This window comes from Anopheles aquasalis, chromosome 2 (genome assembly GCF_943734665.1).
Source record: "Anopheles aquasalis chromosome 2, idAnoAquaMG_Q_19, whole genome shotgun sequence".
Lineage (NCBI taxonomy): Eukaryota > Metazoa > Arthropoda > Insecta > Diptera > Culicidae > Anopheles > Anopheles aquasalis.
In genome coordinates, this window is record NC_064877.1 from 12,363,030 (window position 1) to 12,383,377 (window position 20,348).

The 20,348-nt window shown below is 49.2% G+C and overlaps 1 protein-coding gene across 1 annotated transcript in view; it reads right to left on the minus strand.

The window, feature by feature from the left end:
• The window catches only part of LOC126570167 (broad-complex core protein), an 87,902-nt gene extending 68,809 nt beyond the window's left edge, over positions 1 to 19,093 (minus strand). The window contains exon 1 of the mRNA XM_050227719.1: positions 18,733 to 19,093. The gene's annotated coding sequence lies outside the window, so the exon portion shown is untranslated. The remainder of the gene's footprint in view (positions 1 to 18,732) is intronic.
• Positions 19,094 to 20,348: the final 1,255 nt, after the last annotated feature.

Consider the following 20,348-nt stretch of genomic DNA (forward strand, 5'->3'; position numbering starts at 1 on the left):
CGATTACTGCCGGCGTCGTCGTCCGTCTGGCATCCGTGTTCCGCGCCGTCGATTGCACCCACCCCTCATCCTCCCCGTACCCTTCTATACCGTTCCGGATGGTCACACCAAAGGAGCAGAAAGAAGGGAAGAGGCTTCCCAGTTTTTTTTTTCGTGGTTATTTGCTCAAAACCGCGCGATCGTCGTCGTCGTCGCCGTTCGTTGTTCGCCACAAAGTTAGGTTCGCGCTCAACCCACTTTTGGGGGGGGGGGGGTGTTAGAGCGAAAAAGAGCACCCGGAATGGCGGCTCCCGGCGTTGGTGCTTTCTCGATTGCCCGAATTTGCGTTCATGTGGTGTGTACACGGGGAGGGAAGGGGGAGGGAATGGTGAAACTGAAGCAAAGGAAACCAAAACTCCTCCAAAACGAAGCAGATAGGTCAGAGCGGCCTCTGACTGCGCCACACTGGATGGCGGTCTTGCGCCAGAAGTGACGCTATTTTTGGAGAAACAGTGAAAAATGCAATACGAACACATAGGGGAAGGGAAGGGAATGGTGGACACACGATATGCGGGCGCATCTTGAACCCATTTCACTTCAGACGCGAAAGGAAGACATTGCAATTTCTAAGAAGCTTGTATCAACAGCGGAAACTCCGAATGGGGGAGCGTTTGGTCGTCGACACACTTTCCGGATGCGCGTGCATTGCCGAAGAAGATGAGGAGAGAGGGATGAAGGGTTGGGTGGTGCTTCTTGAGAGCAAGAGCTCCTCTTTCAGCGCAGCAAAGACCGGGCAAACAGAATCAATGTAACCATTTCAGAATGATTATGAGGGGAAGTGAAGCGACGCTGCATTTTGGGTCGAGGAAAACCACCCCCTCCCTCTACCATTCCCCATAGTTGTGCACTGAAACCGAAAGCAACCGACATTAACCGCAACCGCTTAAAAAAAACGCCAATAACAAATACTACAATCTACTTTCACCAAAGCACCCCGTAGACATCCCCCACCCCTTCTTTCGATCGACTGCATGCACGAGGTGCACTGTGAATGCACAAAAAGGTACAAATCATAAACCGAAAAGCGCAGCTCGCTCGTCGCAATTCGATCGCTATGGTTGCATCACCGCCTGCCAACCTGCCTCTCCAAAATGTCAACCTTTGTAACAATCTGCCCCCAAACTCTACTCTACCCTTAACCCCTCCCCCTTAAAGGCAAACAGCTACAAAGAAAACGGAAAGATAAAAAAAAGTAATAAACTTTGCCACCAAATGGGATGCCCAGTGGTGCGCAACCTGCCAGCCCAGAGTGCAATTGGGGATTTGTAAAAATCTCCCAACACACATGCACGCACGCACGCACACGCACAAGATATCTCTCATATCTCAAGGACGTCGTCGTTGCCGTGGAAGACGGTGGTCAGTTTTATGGACCTTTTACCAGTGCCGCTGCTTGCACACACAGTGAGCGAGACGGCCCCAAATGTCGATTTTGAATTCGCATCCTGCGAGCTGAGTTTTTTTAAAGGTAAAACCCCCCTTGGGAGGAGGGGGGAGGGGTGACAAACAGTTGTTCGTAACCATACGCGGGGCATACGTAACCGATGTCGACTCTCACCTTTACTCGCGATTGGAGATGGAGAATTATTTTCAAAAAAGTAAAAACAAAAAAACCCATCGATAAATGTGTACCTTACGTTACCCGACAACGTGGTGTAACTTTATGGCTTTTTTATTGGTGCGCAAGCGTTTCAAACAGACTTCCAAGCGCCAGCTGGTGAATATGTTGGCGAATGCTTGGTACTCATAAATCGCAAAGCGACGGTACTTTGGGATAACATTAAATCTATTCAAGACTAACGTATTAGACTTTCTACAGTTTGTTATAATTTTTTATTTTAAAATTAAATTTTATAATGTACTTAACGCTGATTTAATGCTATTAACATGATAAAGATTTTAAACACATAGCATAGTATTTTAAACATTGTTTTTAACATTTTAAACTGAGAAGTGAGTTATCCAACCAATTGAAACACCGATAATAATGAGATCCATTTTATGCTTTTTAGTTAATAAAACATAAGCCAAACCAAGGAGGCTGTTGTCGTGTTCCTGCAAACCACAACATCATTTCTCATAAATCATAATAACCTCTGCTCGCTCTCTGCCGTCCGGGACCGGAATAGATCGAACCAAAAACCTCAAAATGGCGTCCCAAAAATGGTAGATTCGCCCCGGTTCAGATGGCTGCACCGTCTACACCGAAATCGATCGATCAACATCATCATCGCGATCGAGCTCGCCCAACACACGCAGCGCCTCCACTTATGAACGGGCACGTCGTCAGCAAACAGACAGCTGCTGCTCCTGCTGCTGCATATGTGGCAACTGCATTAGCCATTGCGCCATTGCACCGGAGGATACAGCGCACTCGGAGCCTGTACAGAGAGTGGCGCACAAAACTGCAATCCACCACCACGAGAGAGAGAGAGAAAAAATAAAGTTGAAAAAATACTGCCAAGAAGCCAAGACCGCCTTTCTGTTGCATTATTTTTGTATCTGTTCGTCTTCAAGGGGGGGTGGGGACGGTGCGGTCCACAATTGGAAAGCACACACACGCTGGCGATGGCGCTGGTGGGTGCGGGGCTCCACCACGGCAACGACTTACGGCATCGCCATCACTTGACGTGGAGATGATTGTTTGCCGAAATGCAATTGCATGGCGCGCGCTGCTAGTCCTTTTCGGAGCCACCAAAGTGTGTCAAGAGGGAAGAGGAAAGACGGAGAAGAGGAAGGCCCATCACTTGCCTCCATTCCCCTTCACCCTTTGGTCAATCCTTGCGGCCAAGCAAAGAGAGATGAAGTGATTTGAAGTGGCTCGTCCCTAAGAGAAAGGTAGAGGAAAGGGGGGGTGGTAAGGAGGTTGGTGGTGATGGCAAATATGCTGAAATCACTAAACCAAGTAAATGGCGTGGTCGGGACGTGGAGTTTGCCAACGTAAAGCCACGATCAGAAAACTGGATCCCCAAGCGGTGTCCGGTCGGTGGAGGATGAGGAGAGCAAGGACCGGGCACAGGAGGGAGGAATTCGCGAAAATCCATCAACCGCTTTGAAAGGGAGCACCTTCCGATCCGCCCGTCGTCCAGGGCAACCGCAGCGTAGAGATCGGTGGATCGTGAGGATAATGTGCGGCTAGCTGGAACACAGCACAGGACACATCATCATCTCCCCTCCTTCGACATGGAACCGGTTTGTTTTTTTTTTTTTTTGGTGGCGGATCTTCGGGGCTTTTGGGGAGTTTGGGCATCGATCGAAACGCCCAGCATTCGCGTCGATTTATGCTAGGAAGAGAGAGGGGCTTTTCGGGCGCCAAGCGAAGAGAAAACGGACGCTCCCCCCCCCCCCCCCTGCGACCCTTTCGTGCAATTGCACTTTTCGCACCGATCGGCGTTTGGGGCTTTTTAATGGCGTCGCAGAAATGAACGAAAGATGCACGAAAAACGCGGGCCCGCGGGACTCAACAATGGTGGAGTGATGTGCTCTTTCGGTGCTTTTGAAACAGGGTGCTTAAAAAGAGACAGGGGGTGGTGAAACACAATGCACTCCATCCCCACCCTCGATGCTTGAACTGTTATGAGCCAAAAGGACGAAAAGGTGATCGCGTGCACTGGGAGAAAAGGGATCCGAGATGGCCATTGTGTCTATCAGCATCAATCGAGCGGTATGCGATGTGAAAGGAAAGGCTCATGATTCGCGATCAGTTGAACGTTCGGTTTCGTAAGAAAAATATCTTGACATTTTATACTTAGCTCGCTGTGGTTGAGCGGCTCTTGGTTGATTTCCTTTCATGTAAGTGACAGAAATTCGCTTTTATGTAATAGAAAACGTTACATCTAAAATACATTTAGCTTGATGAGTAATTAAATAAATAACACTGCATCACAAAAAATCGTTTGCTATGTAATAAAAAAGAAACTTAATTAGAAGTGCTATGAAGAAGAATATACTGTTACTGTAATTAGCAAGAGGAGAACAATCAAACGTGAGAAGAAGGAAAGAAAAACTTCTCACAATTAATACCTCGATCTTCGAGCAACACCTGTGTAGCGTGGTTGACGTTATGAATCTTTCGCTCGAAGCCAGCTCCATTAATGGCTCTCTTGTTCCCACATCCGAGCCAGGATCCTCCCTCCATCTTCTCCTCCTCCTCCTCCTACTTCTGCTCTTTCGGTCTAGCAACGAAAACGAAGCAACAGCAACAACGACGCTCCTCGATCGGCGCGAAGAGAATGGGCAATAATTTAGGCGCCCAAAAATGCCAACGACCTCAACGGTCACGAAAATGCCGAAAAACTAAAATGCACTGTTGCGGGCCGCCGTCGCTCGTCATCCTGGATCTCTACGAGAAAGATCATTAAAAATCGATGCATCTCACTCGCCTGTTGACCGCCTCAAGACCTCGGATCCTTGAGGAACGGAGGCAGCAGGAGCAGCACCAGATCTCCACTCCGAAGTGAAACCAGTTATTGATGGGAGGCCCCCAACCTGTTGTTCCAGAGGGGGTTGTTTGGTGCAGGGAGGAAAGATGGGCGGCAGGGCGGTGCATTGTAGTAGAGCAAGTTTTCTGTGAGAATGGTATTTTGTGTCGGACCTCCCCGCCCCATACCGACCACCCCTGGTGAGGTGGCACAGAGGTCGTTGTACGACGAAACGAACCCCTGATGATGGCTGCTAAGTGGCCAAGAACGTAAGAGTGGAGGGGGGAGCGGGGAGGAAAGAAAGCAACAAATCTTTAGATACAGTTTGACTCATTTTCTCTCTCTCCCGAAAAAAACAAGCCTCCTCTCGAATAGGCTCTTACCTCCTTCATTACCTGCGTCATCTACATCATCATCATCATCATCTGGGCGATGTTTGGTTGGAGGTCTTTTTTTGAGGTTACGGTAATTACCATGGGACAGTGGCTACGCTACGCATAATTTCCCGTTTGAAAATGCATATTATCAAGCGTATCGTATGCGCATCAACATGCACACAAACACACTCGCCTTACCTTGTTGCATTGTTGAGGTTTCGGCCATTTAGAGGAAGTTCTATAATTGCGGATCCCAGCGCAGTTTGGGATTCACAAAAAATGGAAGCTTGGATCACAAGCGGCGAATCAAAGTACACATTGGCCTCACTCTTAGCAACAGCAAGGTGCTGCTCGCGCACAGAAGGTGGCTACTGCAATTAACTTAAAATTACTGTCCATGTCTTATTTCTCAAACTACCACAAAAAGCTATAAAAATCGTGTGTTTCTGTGGATAGTTATTGAAAGATTGGTTCCTCTTGCATTGAATTGCATCAAAATCTCTTTGTTAGCGCACGAAACGACGACGCACCATTTATAAGACGTGCTCCAGAAAGATAAGGTTAGAAAGATAAGACATTCGGACGACGACGGCGAACGTTACGTTACGAAGCCGCAAAGACAGCTGCAAACCAGAACCGGAGTGCAAGCTCGATGAAGAGGAATGCAGAAACAAAAATGAAGAAGAAAAAATTCACCACCGACCCCTTGGCTGCACGTTTGCCAAAAAACCTCCAAAATAAAAAAAAAAAATGAGCAAAAAAGTGCATTCAAAGCCCCACCATTCGCTTGGTTGTCTTGGATTTGGGGTCGTGGAGGGGCGGGGGGAGGTGTTCCACTACTCCTAGGCCCGAATGCATTCGCGAACGACGGCCACAAACAAGTTCAATTTTTTTATTTCTACGTCCCACACCCCACCCCTCTGCACTCTCTATTCCCGTCTTTCCTTCTTCGTCTTCCCGTCTTCTTTTACGCACGCACGCTCTGTCTTTTATTCTCTTTCTCTCTTTCCTTCCCTCTTGATCACTCTATCCCTCTGCGCCGATTTCTCAAATAAACAAAATGCAGTTTTCGGCTGCTTTCGCAGGCGCACCACACACGGCAACGCAGCACAGCAACACAGACACACACAGACACAAACTCTGTTGCACAAAAATTCCACTTTTTGGTCATTGACCTTCCCCTCCCGCTCGGCTGGTCGTACCACACAACCACCCCGGCTCGGTTCAACCGCCTTCTCCTCGTTCCTGCTACCCCCACCCCTGCAAACCCCAAAAAGCCCTCCCCGATCACCCCCATCGCCCCGCCATGTGATCTCGGAGTGTTCCCTGCCTAACTCGGCCACCAGTTCCGTTCCTCTTGTGCGAGGTCGGAACGCTGATCGGTCATCACCTTCCTCCCCACCCCTTTCCGTTCCTTTCCCTTCGCTTTTCCATCCCCTCTGTCACCCTTCCGTCCCACAAAAAAAACCTAGAGGCATTAGCGACCATTTGGGTGTTTGTGTTTTTTGAGAGCCAGGACTCACCATCACTCACCAACCAAACACTGTCATATCTCGGTATAAAGGAGGATGAAGAACAGACAGAGAAAGAGAGAGAGAGAGAGAGAGAGAGGTGTGCTGACCAGTTGCATTCCACCAAACCCTCTGTGCAGCAGCGAGCTTCCAGATGGAGATCGGCTCGGTGGATTGGCGAGTGATGGCAGGAAGTGAGCGGACCAAAGTGCCAGTGCTAACCGAAGAAACCGCGACCACGAGATAAGAGGCAGAGAGAGAGAAAGAAAGAGAGAGAGAGAGAGAGAGAGTGAGAGAGAGAGATGCAAGTCAACAACCACAACAACAACAGCGACAGCAACTGGGCACACTAGCAAAGGAACTAGCAGGAACAGGGTAGAGGGGAAGCGAGGATCGAAACTGCACCAGCGAGGGGAACAGAGAGACAGAAGACAGAAACGCACACAGCAGCAGCAGCAACAGCAGCAGCGGTGGAGTAAACAGACTGCAAAAAGTAAAAATAATGTTAATGTTGGTGCTGGCCAGGCCACCATGCACCAGGCCCCCGAATTTTTCCTCCCAAAAATGCATCACCGCCGAAGCCACACGCACACGCACAGCGCCAGAGCCGAAAAAGAGGAGAAAGGAAAAGCAAAGAGAGAGAGAGAGAGATAGAGAGAGAGAGTGGATTGATTGTGTGGCGAAAACGAGATGCAAGAGAGAGAAAAAATGGCCCAACGGGATGCAACGCACACAACAGACAAGCCGGCCGCGTGCACGTCGTACCGCGTGAGCCACCATGCGCCCACTTCGCGCACACCATGCGCCCGCATCACATCGGGTTCTTTTTTTTTTTTTTTTTTGGTGACCGATGATGGCGATGATGACGAGCTTAGAAGGAACCATCCGATGCAAATGTTGGTAGGTGTTGTTGTTGCTGTTGCTGGGGACGAAGTGTGAACGCGAACACACAAAGCAGCAGACGCAGAGCATGAAATACGACCCGGACCGAACCGAACGAAAATGCTAAGCTTTTTTGGCACAGGGCACAGAGAGCACCACCACGCCATAAGCTGTTGCTGCTGCACTCGAGTCGCAATCCCATTGCGCATGGAGCATTTGCGAGTGGTTGTGTGGTTGACGCGCTCTTTGTGCAACGTTTCGGGACAGCAACAAAAAGGAGGGGCGGGAGAACCGAAATCGGAACCGAATTCGTGTCCCCAGCAAACAGATTGGCGCATTGGTGAATGTGGAGAGTGCAGACATAGGAATTAGGGTCACTGCTGAGGGGGGGTGCCTGGTCGCTGTGGTGGTGATGTATCTTCATGTGTGGGCCTCAGACCATTTGAAACCAAACACTCTTGGGCCACACGGTTCTCACTCACGCAGCGTAGAATCGTAGCTTTATCGCCCGCCGCGGCTCGATCTGCGGCTGCGTGAGGCGATTTGTGTTTGCAACAACAACAGCAAAAACAACACCAGCTACTGGCCGCATGGTTTCGGTTCCTTCCCTGTTCTTCCTTCTTATCTGCTCCTTCTTGAGGAGCTCCCTCTAAGGAGGGTGCCTTTTAAAACGGCTAACTACCACCATCATCAGTAACCGATTTAGCGGAAATGGTGGGTTTGCTGTGGGGTAGCGGTGCAACGAGTGTTACATAGTTTGATCGCTCGATGCCCGATAGCACATATGTAGACACTGACCCGTAGAGGGCACTGCACCGTTCGGTCGTTGGGTCAAGACGATGAACAAACCAACAAAGTGCATTTGCCATTCGCGATATCTAATCTAATCGTGCTCGATATCGAGGAGCTTATCCAGCATTAGCTCAATGCAACAGGTTGCTACAATTGCAGAATACCGAGTGATTGTCTCAGTTAACTAATATTTGAAACCAAGAAATGAAATGTACCTGAATAATAATATCTGTAACTAATCACAACTTCAGTTGTCTTATGCCTTCGCTGCAGTATCAGCCGCAAAACATCAAAGAACGAAGAAACATCAAACAGATCGTCAGCTTCCCCTCTCAACAATCAGCAAACGGTGTGGGTTCCCGGAGATACACATTAGGTTCGTTGCCCTCAAAATAATAATGAAAAATGGACGAAAATAAAGAAATAAACTGAAACGCCTACCACCAAAACCCTCACTCTCTGCAAACCCCTCCCAGTCCAGTTCGTGGTCAGTGGCGATCGTCTTATGCATGCATCACCGGTTCCGAAACGAACGAACCGATCCGAATTCTATGTTCCAAGTGTTCTAAGTAGGGCTCGGTTGCTGCAGCAGCAACTGCGAAGTGAACGAACGACACCCCATACGCACGAAACACCCCGTCCCTCCTCAAACAGAGACTCACAGATGACCCCGTAAACACCCCTCCCAGGGGGGTGTTGGCTCCTCCAAATGCCCCTAAACCGAATGAACCCCGTCTCGCTTTGTTGCTTTGTGCTCATTTACACACGAAGATCACAACACCCTCCCTTACCGCCCCCTTCTCATCTTTTCGTTTGCAACATGCACATTTCGCGATCACTGTCCAATCGTCGAGCCCTCGGGAAAAAGAGAGATAGAGAGGGAGAGAGAGCTGGTCCCCAAAAATGCACAAAACAAATGGCGAGTGAGCGAGCAAGCGAACCAGTGAATGCACTTGTGTTTGAGCTTATGTCCACACTGCTGGCCCAAAAGTGCAAGACACGAGACAAGACACAACAGCAACAGCAACAGCAACAGCAACAGCAAAAAAAGATGCAAAAAATCGCGGATTCGGATCAACGCTCGCCCGTCACGCATACTTCCATCATCGGAAGACATATAGTGGCGCAGGCTGCTGGCACCCAACAGTGTCTGCGGCAACAACAACACAGTCGTCTTATCAATGCGGAGACCCGAGACGAGTTTTTTTTTGCAGCACACACTGATGCCGCTGAATTTGTTGTTGAGTCCCACACCAGCACCACCAGCGAACACAGTGCCAAGGTGTGTCTCATCTGGCTGTCCATTGCATCTCTTCTCTTTCCTCTCGCGAAGCCCTGCAGTTTGCCGTTATTCGAGCATCATCTCGGGCATCCATGTCGAGGCAAACAGCATCAACAACAACGACAACCAGAGCATCACAAACTCTTCGCTTAGCTGCACAAGGAACAACATCAGAAGATTGGCGATCGCTTGCGCATCCTTTTTTGCATATCAGCCTTTCCTCCTTCTCCTGCATCTTGATGTCGGTTCTGCCTCACCTATCTAGGCCAGAAATACATAAAGCAGAACATCATCACGCATCGCCAAACCCACACATGACAACGGCCAAAAGGTCGTCGGCATCACCGTAGCTTCCCTCGTGCTGATATGGAGTGTCCCCACGCACACACGCATGACTGCTGTGTGCATTTTTTTGTGCAACCATTTCTGTGTGCGCCGGGAGTGTTGTCTAAGCCCCCTCTTGGACGCTTATCGGCTGCCTGGCCTCTGCCATCATTCTTGCACGCTTTCAATCTTTGCTACGTTGTCGTGGCCTGGCCACAGTTGCCGCTGCCGTTGGTGCGTTTGTACGCGTTTTGAGTCGCGAAACGATTAAAAGATTAAATGGTATCCATGCCACTCTACTCCGGTTTTCGGTTACCGATGGAAATGCTGATGCTGGATAGCAACGGCCACCAGAAATCTTTAGTGCTGGTTTTTGGGGGCCAACACTAAAACGAGTTTAGTGCCGGAGCCGGTTCGAGACTTAATTCCAAACGAAATAAGATTCCCATTTTGTTCGTCGCTTTTTTGGAAACGTACATTAAACACTAGACAGGTATATAAGCTCCTAATCTAACCACATAATCTTAAGATCCAAGAATATTCCGAATTATGATAAGTGTTTTGACACAAAATTGAAAGCGAATGGCATAGAAACACTAGTTAATAGAGTTGATAACAAATGTAGTAAACAAGTGGACAGACAACTGGTCTGTATGTAACGGATCAGTAAATTATCAAAAGAGAAACAATCACTCAGCCTGTTTGTCCTGCACCAAAAAGCTAATGCATTCCAATAAAAGCAGCATAACACCCTCGTCACTCCCTCCACCCCCCTTTTCGCGTGACCCCGATAGGAGCGGATGATGCGGAGATGCGGAGGCTTCGGTTTTGGAAAACGGATTGCATTGCATCCGAGCTGCTCCGCGGCACAAAGAGAAAGTTTTAATGCCGTTTTCGAAAATGCATTCCACGAGACAAAGATGCAAGATGCATGATGGTGAACACCATGGTACGTAAGGCCGTGCAGAAGATGACAGCCGCTCGACGTCGACTGATGGTCCGTAGATGATCAATCATACACCAAGCCGGAGCTCCTCTAGGACCCGGGAGTATTGGGACCGCATCGAAATGTTGAAGGATCATTACGAAGAAACTTCTCCGCCAGGGAATAGAGGGAAAGGGTAGAGCATTGAAAGAGAAAAATCAAAAACTTCAACATCCTTTTCGTTGCGAAACATCGCCACCACTATTCGATATTCGGCAAACCGGCGCGAAAGCTGTTTCGGCAGAAAGGGAGAGAAAGAGAGAGAGTGAGCGGGAGTTCAGTTTGGCTAAAGTGCCCCCCGTTGCAATTGCATTGCGCTGCACATGCGGATCCTTTTGCGTTCGTTCTCACAGCACAGTTTCCCTCCGGCCAGGCGAAGTCCGAAAGACCGAAGTGCAACGCAAAGCGAAGACCAAGAATGCATTCATTTTCTTCGCATCTTTCTCTCCATTCCTTTCAGCCCTTCCGAGGAGGAAGGACGGACGGGACGGGGTTTGTCCATTTAAAATGTTCAAATTTTTTTAGTTGCCTCACCCACCCCTCTCCTGTTCACCACCGGGAAAGGGAAGGGTTGCTGCTTGGTGATCGTGACTGATCGCCACATATATTCCTATCCGCCCATCTCTTCCATCCCCAGCATTCGTTATGTGCAGCAGCTTCCTCTACTCAGCTTTCCATCCTCTTCACCCCCTCCTCCCTTCCCCCGGTGGAGGCCTTTCTAGATGATCTTTAACGATCGCGGTCCTCTTCCTACGACGCAGCGAGCAGCGCCTTGGAGTTCGGCTCTTTCGGCTACATCTATGTGCAGCTATACTTCGAACACTCTCTGCTTGTGTAGGTGACTGTGTGCAGTTGCAAGGAGGAGATCAACACCCCAAAAACTGCATCGTGTGGGTCGCCGCTCCGCTCCGCCGAAAATGGTGAAAAATATAGGGATGCAAGCGTCAGAGAGAGAGAAAGAGAGAGAGATAGAGAGCTAGTGGGGCCACTGCTTGGGATAGAAGCCGTTTGGTGTTGTGCTGGTGGTAGAGTGGCAGAGTGTTGCTGCTGCCGTTGTGCTCTTTATTGCGTTTTCGTTGCACACTTTTCACCAGGGATTGCGGGGGGCTGGGAGGGCAAAAGAAAGGAGTGTCGTTGATTGACTGCAGGCAAACGGAACACGCCATGGGACGATGTGAGGAAGAAAGGGGATAGCGTAATGTATATACTCATGTTTGCCAATTTTTAGTTTCTTTCCGTTCCTTCGCCTTATGTGCCTCCCGGGGCTCATCTTGCAATGTTTGGCGACGGAAGAAAGAGAGAGATAGAGAGACAGCCAGCAGCCGTGACTAAGCCACATCAGCCAAGGCGATCGTGCAGCAAAGCAAGTGTCAATGACTTGGCGTGGCCGAAAGTTAGAACAAAGATCGCACCCAGCTTCACCTCCCCAAAAAAGAGGGGAGAAAATCATCATGCTTGGACATTTTGTATGTTGGGTGAGAGGTTGGTGTTTCCTTTGGAAGTGAAACCATTCCTTAGCATCCCCCGGCTCACTTTAAGAGGTCAACTAAACGATAACATTCGCCATGGTGTGTGCGTTTTCTAGCGCTGTTGATACGTCCTAGCCACAGCAACATGGTCTGAGCATTAGCAAAAGTGTCTTTTTTTAAGCCACACACCGGCTCAAACTGGATACTTGTTGACTAAACATCAAGCCAGAAGGCGTGAAGCGATTATACACAACCAATTTCCAAGAATTTCGTTCCCCCGCCCGTGACGACGCACCTTGTAGGGGGAGGTGCTCCATCATGACGGATCGTGGCCAGTGTGCTACAACGAGTTGCAAAAACAGCATAAAACGACAAGCAGCTCCATCAAACAAACAAACAAACAAACGACCTAGGAGCCGCCATTGTGGAGTGAAACACAGTGGTCGAAGCGAGAGGGTGTCTGGCCTGGAAACACTGCGCTCTGCCGGAGCCGGACACCGAACCGGAACTCGAGAAAAGGTTGGCTCCCAAAAAGAGCATCTAAATTGCACTACGAACTGCAGCCCAACCGTCCCAATCCAGGGCCCACTCGGTTGCAACGAACGGTGTACGGTGTGAGATGAAGATTTGGAACCCACCGCACCCCCTCGCGACGAGTCAGCGATCGTTGCAACGGAATAATCTGCGAAAAGAGCTGGCCAAAAAATGTCCAAAAACCATGGACCATGGAATCGGAACGGAAATGGAGAGGAGGAGGTACCGGGAGTGATAGTGGAGGTGCTGCTGCTGCTGCCACCCCAAAAACCCTCCGAAAACTATGTACAGCGTGGTCGGAAAGAGCACAAGATGGTGTAGTCGCTGCTGCTGCTGCTGCTGCAGAGCAAAAACCGGATTGTGAATAGAGCCGTGGCCAAAGATCGCGAAGCAACGAAGGAAACGAGGAAATGCAGTTGCACCGGGCCGCGGGAGGTCTTTACTGAACAATTTTGCAATTTTCGACGAATTTCAATTTTTTAGAGAAAGAGACAAGGAGGGGAGCGTGGGGAGCCCAGCCTGCACTAACCTGGCCCCAGCGGGGTCGAGCTACGCAATTGTGATCAGCGATCGTATCGTAGAGGGCCGTGAGGTGGAATGGAGGTGGCATGAGACCAATTTCTGACTCGCTTTTTTTTGGTATTTCTTTTACCACCAACCTCCCCCTTGTGGCCGGGGGTTTTCAATGAAAATAGCAGCATGATCATCATGGCTGATCATGGTGGACGGATGGGACAAAGCCAAAAAGTGCCGCAAAACCCCCCTAAACCGCGATGCAAGACGAGGAATGGAAAATGCAGCCGGAACAAAGCCGGTTTAGTTGGGAGAGAGGAGGAGGAGGAAGAAGGAGAAATCAACTCCGTTCCCTATAGCGCTTGTGCTTATGTGAGAGCTTTTTGGGGAGGCCACGATTTGGCCACGTCCCAAAAAACCAGCCAAACGGCTCGATCCTTGTGGTGCGGTGGAGTGATCGCGATGGCTCTCCTGCATTTCATCCTGCTCTGGCTTGCGGTTTCCATGCTCTATCGTCTCTACTTCATCATAGTGTGGGCATGGCCGACACCAGCGAGTTTTCGGCGGTCTCGTAAGAAGAAGACTTTGGTTTGGTTTATCATCTTAGAGCCTCAACATCATCTTCGCGCCGATCGACTGAGTGGAATGACCACATAAAGACGACAGTTTGGTTCGACAGAGAGGATCTCTCCCTCTCGTTGAAGCAGGAATCCAACAATCGACACGGGTCATAAAAGCATCAAAACAACGGCACTCTGTGGTAGGAGCTACGGAATGCAACTGGCTATCGGGGCTATGCATTAGCACCAAGAGTTGCACTGCGCCTGGAGGATAAAGAAACGATTTTTGGTGGGAGAAGATCACTCAAGAATCGTAACCTGACATGGACACTTAATACCCACCCATTTGCCATCGTATTAGTCTGTCTTCGGAACTGACACTAGCTCCTGGACATAACGACCGTCCCATAAGGGAAGAGAGCAATGAACTCGTGGTGTGTATTCGCAAAATTCCTTCATAGCTGAGGGTGGGTTTTGAAGTGTTTCGTTACGAGAACGATGCCGTAACCAAACCGTCCCCCAAGGGCAACTAATTGAGCCAGAACGAACGGCAAATTACCGTCATTGGTCGTTTTATGACCAAAAGTGTTGAGCTGTAGGCAACGGATTTTTGGGCAGGTCTTGCCAAATACCCATTAGTTTATCCGGTTTAACAGCCCCGTAATTTCGGTGCAAGGTGTATTTAAAACGTTCCACAGTGCAAAGCGCCGCCTAATGAAAGACCAGTGAAAGGCGGCAGAAATATTGGACCAACAAAGCAAACAGCCTCTCTGTAGACATTGAGAAGATGAGCTTCAGACCAACTCCCAAAGATGACCAAACACATCGAGGATGATTTCATTATCCACAAGCAGCGTATAAGCAATTAATGCCAAAAACCCGTTTCCACATGGTTCTTCTGGAATTGTACCACCAATCCAGAGCAACTAATCATAAGTTATTGAGCTTTCATTAAGGTCATTAAAGTGATGAACCGTGAGGGTCTGTATAAAATGTCTATATTCAGTCGAATTGTAATAGAAGTGCTTTTTTCTTTTTTACTTAACCGCTACTGAGCTGAAGAAGCGATGCATTTGCACTCAATTGCCATAATTTTATTCAGTTCATTCATCTAAAAAAAATAGCATCATCATGTTAGTCTTTCCCAACGGTTTGCAAATAAGCAATATAGCATCAGCCTTAATCCTGCACACAGCGAACAGAGACGGAAAAACTGAAAAACTGAAGTGTGCAGCAACAGTGTGTGCAAAATTCATGAACTTGTCAAGTGGTGTGAAGTACCTGAGCGTCACTTCACGACTATTTCCAACTATGTATCATGTCGAAATGGTAGTTGTTAGTGACTGGAGTATACTAACATGCAGCAAAACCAGGTGAATTGATCTGTAGGTGCCACTCATTGTCTTCAACTTTGCTGCCGCTGCTGCCGTTGCTGAATAGATTTGATCCAGTAATGCACCAAATGCTCCAACCTTCAACACTTGTCGGCAGGCGGTTTGCTAGTCCATCGTTAGTTGTGGAACGTATCAATGCAAACGAACATCGCGAGCGAGTAGTACGTTTGCTAGCAACGCGCCCGATAGCATGTTTCTAGCGTACGACTCAACGTCCAAAGCGCAAGCGAGAGCAATCCTCGAGCAACAATAAAAGAAGGAAAACGAGGCCGCACTCTGCAATCAGTCCTACCATCGACCAACCATCCAGTGTATCGGGCAACAGAGAGACAGAGAGAGAAAGAGAGCGAGAGAAGAAGTGAGAGAGTGTGACGAGTGGACCAATAAAGGAAACACCGGGCGAATGAAATCCTTTTTCCCTTTTCTTTCGTCGCAGAGAGGCAGGGTGTTAATGCTCCCCCCCCTCCAAAAAAAAAACAAAAAGGTAAATGCATTGCAGCTGCATCCGCACCAGCAGGATGGCAAGGCCACTAAAAAGTGCTAGCCTGTTGCACCACGGTACGGACCATCCTCATCGTTCCCGCGGAAGCATACATTGCGACCGACCGTCATCAAACGACCGCTAGGGCGCGCGTGAGAATCGCAATTCGCGAATTGCGCTCGATGCACTTGCTCCACAAGACGACGACGACGACCACCGCGACGATGGCGAGCGTACTAGCATCGAACCCAGTCGCCACTGGCAGTGGAAAGGAGCATGGCGAAAGTGGAAAGTGGAAGTTTCATTCATCAGTTGCAGTACTATAGCGGCAGCGCCACCGCAAGGCAAGAACGTTGGAGGATTTTTCATTCATAAGTTGTTCTCGTGCACCACACACCGTCTCGTATGCATGTGTCTTGGTGCGGGGGTGGTTGTGGGTGGGATGGAAGGGTGCATGCAGCGCCATATGCACATGCACATTCAACGCGCCACGGTAGGGCGCAAGCGACCGACGGGAGCTGCCGGTAAACCGACGCACGACGACATCGGTGGCTGGCTGCGATACCGCGAGCTCTCGCGACCGGCACGCGATGCACCGGCAGCCGACGACGAGGGGCTGTTCAAGTGCAAGTGCAAGTGCACTCATAGTTTTGCACTATTTTTAGAGCATCGGCAGTGAGTGGCACGCTCGCACTATATAGTGCCGCTCTCTCTCTCTCCCTTTTGCTCTCTCTCTCTTTAGCGTACAATCCTGGATCGGCTCACCTAGGTCGACCAGGTCTAGGATGTGGGTCGAAGGTGGGGTTTGTTGTTGTTATGCTTCCGTCGTCGTAGTCGGCGTCGTGTAGCGAGCGAGCGAGCGAGCGAGCGAGAGAGAGAGATTGCAGGAGATTGCGATAGAGATTGGCGGTGGCGATTTGTGAGGCTCGCTTTGGGGCGGAAAACTGAAGACTTCATCACGCCACCAGAACACGAACGCTCGAAATGCATTCGTCGCTAACAACCCCGATTTACAAGAATGGAATGAGATTACATATTATGAAGCTCAACACGTGTCCGGAGCGTGAGAAAAGTCAGGGCCAGTGGAGCGAAACGGCTGTCAGGAGAATGGAAATAATGAGATCGAACAAGAAGATTGGGTGGGGGAAGCAGGTTCTACGGTCCCGTTAGTATAATTATGAGCTGCAACTATGATACTAAGGGCCTGTGCACCGGAAAAAGTGCATTCAGTTGAAAGTGCAGCTGGATTCGCTTCGAGCATCACCAGCTGGAAATGTCCTCGTAATTTGTGATGATCGAAAAGACTTGTTGGACTTGAGAACAGCAAGAAGTGCATTTGTTTTACCAAAAAAAATGCAAAAAATGCTTTGCAAATGTGTAACGTTGCACATACCCGAAGACTAAACATTAGATTGAGCAACCGGATGTTGTTGGCAACACAAATAAAATTGCATTCTGCGCTAATATTGCAGACAACCAACGGTTCTTAGGCACCCAACCCTGTGCATAAAATTAAATGCCTTGACTGCCCTCCCTCTTGCCCGTTTGTTCTGTGTAAAATAGGTTAAAAGAAATTTAAAAATATCGGTGACTGTGCCGCGACCGCACAACTGTAAGATGATGCTCGCACCCAAAGCACGGTTGGCGAGCTGCGCTGGTGAGTGTCGCAACCGGCGACACCCAGGGCCGTCCAAGTGCGGACAAAAGGAAAACGATGATATCCCCAAACACCCGAAATTAGCTCTTTGGCCCCGGTGTGGTGATCGTTTTTGGCCTATTTGCACAGTTTGTTCACACAGAGAACGTGTGCGGCCCACCGAAGGGTGCATTTACACGTTGAAAAAAATTCGGACCAGTGATTGAGTGAGTTCGCTAAGTAACGAGCTACTTAGAGAGGATCATCTCGGGATTTTAGCCCGGTGGCAGTGGCACCGCTTATCAACTGAATCTGTCCACGGATTCTCTAAATTGTCCAACTGCCACCACCGGTTGGTCCGACTCAGGTTGGCATGCCAGGTGCTGCGCAATACCACGCGTGCTGCTGGTTGGCGTATGTTTTGCATTGCGTCTCACTTTTCGTTTTTCCTTTATTTCATCAAAGCCCCCGGACCATCACCCCCCAAAAAGGTAACACACTCGTGCGCTTTTCCCTAGGCAACAAGCGACCTTCTGGACCCGGGGGCCCAGAACCAGAAACCAAAAGCTCGGCTCGTTTTTTGCGTCTAAATATTTTAAAAGTTACACTTCCACAGTTCCACTGGCTGTGCAGTTTTGCGATCAATTCTTGGAATTGTGAAGTTCGTTCTAGGGGGGCGGGGGGGGGGAGAAGGGATGGGGCCACCATCTGCCACCATAACCTACCGCACCCTGCCGAGACTGACCTCAGGGGCTTGGTGGTGAGCGTACCGGTACAGTACAGCAGCAACACGTTCAGCTAAGGTGAGTTTACCAAATTTTTGCATTTTTGTTCCACTTCGGTGGTGTTTTAGAGGCGCACCACTGGTGAGCAGGAAGACAAACACGGTGATGGTGGTGCTCGAATGCGACTAGCGGTCACGAGTATCCCAATTTGGTTGAATTGCAAATTGAATGCAACACAGCCAGAGTCGACAGAAGGAGGGTAAGGCTAATGCTCCCGAGGCTCCTCCATCAAAAGTGCTAATCACACACCAACAAACTCGCTTGGAATGATCGCTCCTAGCTCCACTCTAGCTAATGTGCATGCATGGCTTTCAGTAACAAAGTGACTCGGCCGCCATGATGACATCAGTCCTTTGCTGTGAACGCTTTAAAAGGAGCGATTGCATCCTTGCTCAATTTTTTACGTTAGACAAAAGATTATTCGAGAGATACCCCAAAAAATTCTGCGATAGTCTCGGTTTGCTTTCTTTATGTTATTGGAATAAATAGCAGATCGGCGATCAGTGTTGCTAAGTGCCAAAACTGCTTTCGTTTTCCAAGTATTTCATCAAAAACCATTTCGCACCGCTCGTTTAAAGTGTAATCTATCGTTAGTAGAGTGCGACGGAGCGTTCTATACTGGTTGGCCGTTCTAGCCGCGCACAGTAATCAAATAACTAGCTAGATTAGCAATTTGAAGCGCTCGAAATGGTGCAAAATGAGCAACAAATCAGTAGTAATAACAAAAACAAAATCGCTGTTACTTACCAACGCGAAATGGGACACTCCCGGTTACCACGCGCAGTTTTGCGATCGTCGCGGGGTTCGTCTTCTGCTGCCTCGCGTTCACAAACTTGCACCACCTGTCGCGTGCGGTTCACATGAGGTTGTAGTCCCCCGAGTTTTCCGTTTTGTTTTTCTTCACTCTCACACAAAAACTATGTATCTTTTATGTTTTTTTTCCTCCTTCTACAATGGATTGCGGAAGATCCTGTTCACTACTCGTCCACATGCAACTAAACACCCAAGCACTTGGGCTCTCCACGACTGTAGCAGTCACTTCAATCACAACATATTTTCTTCACGTAAGGAGTATGGCTTCTCCCCGTTTTTACTGTGTAAGTTTTGGTGTGCCTCCAGTGCCACAGAGTGCACGCTTTTTGATCTGCGGTTATTATGAAGCGGCTGGAAGCACCGATCGCCGGACATTAACGTCAACTGCACTCCACGCACTGTAACACCGGTTACCCTTCGATGAAGACTGTTCACTAGTCCATCAGTATTAGTTTTTTCTTTTGCGCGGTACGCTTTTCCGCTCGAAAATTGCACTCGATTTCCTGGCGTTTTTGTTCTACACTTTACATTTACAACAATCCATATCGAAGACAAGACATCTACTAATGCCAACTGCAAACCTGGTAGTGGTGCAGAAAGGGAAAGAATCGAAAATATAGAAAACAATCAATCACACCAATTAACCACGTACTATGAATGGAGTACAGCAAATGCTACACGTCAAAAACTCAACGTCGATCGTACTGTCATGCGAGTGCGAGTGCTGGGTACGTCACTGATTGTCTGTGACGATCAGCTGCACCACTTTACAGTACGATCCCTCGCAAGGACACACTGGAGTCGTTCACAATAGATCACACACGCCCAGAGAGTCCTTCCACTGCAGAGGATCATTGTGAACAACTCGCATCACGCACACGCACAAACACACACCAAGGTCCACAATGAATAGAATCAACCGTTAATTCTAGAACACAGATTCCCAAAAAAGAGGAGTTTTCCGGAAGGGTAAGGTAATAATCGAAAAGATTAAGATAGTAGTAATCCCGCCGTATGTCCGCACCTAGCTCGAACGCTCCCCAAAACGCTTCTTCTTGATCGCTTTGTCGGGACAGTTCGAAGAGAAGAGAAAGCCCGCGCGGGGTGTGGACACGACCAATGACTGCTGCTGCAGCCTTCGACCGTACGGCGACGACAGCAACCCAAAACGACAACGGCACGCACCACACGCCAGTCACTACTGTCGCTCCGTTGCAGCGGTGCGTTGCGTTGCACCGGACGCAGGAAGCTGCTGCTGCTGCTGCCGTTGCCGAGCGGCAATTTCGGGGGTCTTCTCGATGAAGGAGAATGGACGGGTGGACGAGTGGACGAGTGGACGAGCGGCATGCAGAACGCACACCGAACGTCCTGTGCGTATGTGTCTGTGCGGTTGGTGGCCCGAATGCCCGAAAACGAATGCACGCAAAGCGTCCGTCCGTCCGTCCGTCCGAAAAAAAGGGGTAACAAAAAGGGGACAAAAATTGCAACACAAACACACACACCCATCAATCCCCCTTCGGCGGGGGGTTGAGGAGGAGCGGGAGCCCTCG